The sequence below is a fragment of the Penaeus chinensis genome, chromosome 4, assembly GCF_019202785.1.
Source record: "Penaeus chinensis breed Huanghai No. 1 chromosome 4, ASM1920278v2, whole genome shotgun sequence".
In the NCBI taxonomy this organism is placed as follows: domain Eukaryota; kingdom Metazoa; phylum Arthropoda; class Malacostraca; order Decapoda; family Penaeidae; genus Penaeus; species Penaeus chinensis.
In genome coordinates this window covers 15,400,348-15,405,347 of record NC_061822.1, presented here as the reverse complement: position 1 = coordinate 15,405,347, position 5,000 = coordinate 15,400,348, and the positions used below count along the sequence as shown (strand labels likewise).

Genomic DNA, 5,000 nt, shown 5'->3' with positions numbered 1-5,000 from the left:
ATGCATACATATGTATACATATGCATATATATATGCATATATGCAGATATAGATGTATATATATGCATATATACATGTATATGCATGTAAATGTATATATATGCATATATACATATATATACATATTTGCATATGTGTATATATATATGCATATATATACATATATATATGCATATATATACACACATATATATATATATATATATATATATATATATGCATACATACATAAATATATATTCTTTTGTATATAGACATATAGATAGGCAAACAGATAGATATAGACACACATAAACATACTACGCACGAACGCACCAACACACACATACACACATACACATATGCAAGTACATGTGTAAATACGATATCAAAACTTATCTAAACTTAGAGATAACTTTGCACATTACCTCAATGGCCAAAATTCTGATTAAGCCATCGCAACATTGCATTTGAAGATCCCTTCCTATACATGTTTCTATACGCTATCAAAATCATTGCAATTAGTTCAAGAGCCAGGATTTATTTACTCGAAGAGCGCAAAAGTTTTTTTTTTCTTCTTTTTTTTTTTTTTTTCTTTTTTTCCGACATGGCATGAGACTCTCAGAAATGTATGTTACAAAATTTGGGTGGTGGATGTGCATGTGATGACGTCATCAACATGGCCGCCAGGCTATCTCGTATATGTCCCATTAAATCAAGTATAACTTCTCAAAGGTATGTGCTAGAAGGATATTTTCAGTACACACGAGCTTTAATAAAATCCACAACGTTTTTTATTGCATACATTTTTACTCAACTTCAATAGATTTTTTTTTTCCTTGACATTTTAATCAAACATAGAAAATCGGTATTCTCGTTTGCTAAAGATCAAGTTTAATATAAATTTATTAAAAAAAACTTAATATTATGAAAATAATGGCAACACACAAACAGGGTGCCTTTGTTTATAAGGATTCAGAAAACGTGTAATATGATGGGATTTAGGCTAATATTAAGGGGCTTGTAAATGGAATTCTCGTCAAATTTTGAGAACTGGAGCATTACAAGAATATCATAAAATAGCTTTGAATTCTCTGGCAAGGCAACACGAATATTTCTTTAAAATTAATTATTCCACGCACACACTCACACATGCATGCACACGTACCCATGCACACACATACACACAAACACACATACAAACACACATACACTCACACACACACGCATCCACACACGTGGGTGCGTGTGTATCCATCCAGCATAAAAGAATTATGCTGGATGGATGACAGTATATCTGCTAAAACTTCTGAATGCAGGAACAGAATCTCCTAGAATCGGGCATGCACTTTCTCAAAGAGGATTAATTATAAAGCGTTCTATAAAATCATTTTCTAGAGCACCACTCGATATGACACTTGAGCAGACGGCCAATGCTGATGCTACTTCGAGGTTCAAGGCATCACAGCATTTGCTCTAGGTCTGTTAGGTTATTAAAGAGCGAGATTGTGTGTAGCTTACTTGAAAACAGTGGAATACGAAAGCTCTACTGATTTAAAGTATGATTTGCAAGAAGGTCGAATTCAAAAAGATATTGAGGAAATCCTTTCTGCCTTGAATGATTTGAAGACATGGATCCTCAGACACTTCTAAGGAATATCTCAACCGACCAAACAGGCAATGCGGGTGTCACACTGGCTCTTCCGTCCTTTTCTTCTAAAGGGGATAATGCAGCAGAAAATTTAAAGCACTGGACATGAAGGATAAAAAATAATGTTTATTAAAATATAAAGAAAAAAGAAGGCAAGAAAGAAAGAATATATATATGTAAATATATATATATATTTAGAGAGAGAGAGAGAGAGAGAGAGAGAGGGAGAGAGAGAGAGAGAGAGAGAGAGAGAGAGAGAGAGAGAGAGAGAGAGAGAGAGAGAGAGAGAGAGAGAGAGAGAGAGAGAGAGAGAGAGAGAGAGAGAGAGAGAGAGAGAGAGAGAGAGAGAGAGAGAGAGAGAGAGAGTCTGGTAAGGAACTATGAATCTTCCTTTGCATCGTCAAGTGAACGAGGAAAGAAAGAAATCGCTAGTTCCTAAATGTACACTGGATGCTTTTGGAAAACTTTAGCAGATAAACTGTCACTCATCGAGTCTAATTCAGTCTTTCGCCTGAGAAGAATGTTGGAATTGTTTTTTACATTGCATGTGTTGTGTGTGTGTGTGTAGGTATGTGTGTATATAAATGAATATATATATATATATATATATATATATATATATATACACATACATACATACATACATATATGTACATATATGCACATATATATATATACTTATATATACATATATATATATATATATATATATATACACATGTGTGTGAATGAGTGCGTGCGTGCGCGCTTGCGTGTTTCTCAAATTTTGACTACAACATGGGGAAGTCCCTAATCCCCATCATATATATTTTCTAACCCCTGATAAACAACTTTTTGTATGCTTTTTTTTTAATCAAGATTAAACTTTTAGCAAACGAGAATATCAATTTTCTATTTTTTGTGAAACTTTCAGAAAAAAATTAAGTTGGGTAAAAATGTATATGATGAAAAATACTGTGCATCTTATTAAAAAAAAAATGAAAAATCCCACGTACGATATAACCAGGCAGTCATGTTGGTGACGTCATCACATTCACATTCACAAACAAAAAACTTTTGCACTCATTGTGGTAAATAAATCCTGGCCTGGCTCCTGGATTAAATGAATAGCAGTCGCCTCTACACAACAGTCTTTCTTTATGCATTGAAACCAGGGCAAAAGGACACGACTTGTTATAATATACCTGAATTGACTTTCATTATGCAGACCACGCCGCGTCGAAGGCCTGTCTCATTGACGTTTCATATAGGCCTATATCATTCCTTCAGACCTATTCACAGAGATGGCCAAGAGGTAATGCTACCTCGTTATTAATTGATTTTGAATATACGAACGCGTGTTTGAACATCCCATTTAGCAGGTCGACTTAGCACAGCGTCCATCTACATTTTTACACCCTTGAAAATATTTGCTGAATCTGCTCACACGTGTTAGTAAGGACACGTCTAACCTTACTTCAACGATTGTTATTATTCTTATCTTTACTATTATTATTATTATTATTATTATTATTATTATTATTATTATTATTATTATCATTATTATTATTATTATTATTATTATTATTATTATTATTATTATTGCCATTGTTATTGTTATTGTCATTATTATTATTATTATTATTATTATTGTTATTAAAGTATTTTAATGTTCATAAAATGAAATTCTATGATCCTTAACGTTGATGCTCTCTTAAGTTTGCATTCACAGAAAACGGAGGACAAATCTAAATATTCTAAATAATTTTGATAAGAATGTTCTACACAGAAATGGAAGTGTGGAGAGCATCTATCCATTTTTTTTTTTTTTTTTTTTTTAACAAATTACTCCTACCTGTATCTAAGTGTGGGCGTTTAAGTGCTTTAAATTTATTTATTTATATATATATTGCACACACACACACACACACACACGCATGCACGCACGCACACAGATAACGGAGGACAAATCTAAATATTCTAAATAATTTTGATAAGAATTTCCTTATATATATATATATGTATATATATATATGTATATGTGTGTGTGTGTGTGTGTGTGTGTGTGTAGTGTATATATATATATATATATATATATATATATATGACATCAGAGCAAATTTATCTTTTGTCAAACACATTCGGTCAGTGCTCTCAAGCTTGTATGAAGTGGTGATGGTTTTAGCATTATCATTACCATTATTTCAGTTATCATCACCATCTCCATCACCCACACCACCATCATCATACTTGTACTTAATTAAGTATCATCATCATTTTCACTAACGGATATTTTCGCTGTCAGTCATTTAGCTGAAGTGAACAAACATTCTAATTAAGTGCATGGAAAAAAACAAATTATAAACCGTTACGTATAAATTGCTCTCAGTTCTCGTTAAATAACTAATTCTTCTTTAACTGATAATTTTTTTTTTCTTTTTCTTTTTTCCTTACTTGACCTCGCCGCTAACCTAACTTTTTGGGGCCAAAAATGGTTACAAAATTACGTTTTATTCTTTAAATCAAAAAGTTATTCTGGTTGATGTAAAGTTTCATTTGTTTCTAAATATCTGTCGCTTTAAGATCTCTTATTTAAACTGAGGAAAAAGATAGTTAAGAAAATTACATGTCTCCCTCGAACTTCTTTTTGAAGAACCGAACACATCAGTCTTAACCTTTGTATTAAAAAAATGTCAATTCACAAAAAAAAACAATAATGTAATTTTAAAAATTAGTTCAAACACTTACCCTCTATCGACAACGGAGCTTCAGGCGATCAAATTATGTTCACCAGTTCAATGTTCATAGTTTCCCTTAGATTTAATCTCTGTGTTCGGTCACAAATAGCACTTTCTTTCGTTGAAGTGATGGTCACTTTTGGCGATGCAATTTACAACGCATCGTACATGTTTTCCTTACAACGATGGTCCCTTCGTAAGTTAAAATCACTCCTTTTTCCAAACATTCTCAGCGAATGAATTGTCTCGCCTTACATTCAAGTCTCCATTACCGTAAGTAAAAGTTTTAAAAAGATTTCCCCTTCCCACTGCTTTCACATAAACACACTCACAAAAGGCTCACAGCTTGCCTCCAGGGTCTCCCACAGACGCGTCACTGAGAGCGGCGTGAGTTGGGAGCGACGCACACCCTTCCCGCTGCCACACCAGAGAGACACTGAGCCACCACGCCCGCTTGACTTGGCTTGACCCCTGCTTTGACGCCATCTTCGTGACGTCATCAGGTGTGTTGCATGTGCTCCTCCTGCTAACGTGCGCTGACGTTTCGGATACGTATGGTCTAAACGTAATAGGGAAAAATATGGTACATTTCACTTCAACAATTTTAACAAATACAGGCTCTGGTGACACCTAACTAAATAGTATGCAAATAC

The 5,000-nt window shown here is 33.6% G+C and overlaps 1 protein-coding gene across 1 annotated transcript in view; it reads right to left on the bottom strand.

Annotated features, from left to right (window-relative positions):
- LOC125024913 (rap1 GTPase-activating protein 1-like) overlaps positions 1-4,750 on the bottom strand; it is a 711,333-nt gene extending 706,583 nt beyond the window's left edge. The window contains exon 1 of the mRNA XM_047612683.1: positions 4,358-4,750. The gene's annotated coding sequence lies outside the window, so the exon portion shown is untranslated. The remainder of the gene's footprint in view (positions 1-4,357) is intronic.
- Between the last annotated feature and the right edge of the window lie 250 nt (positions 4,751-5,000).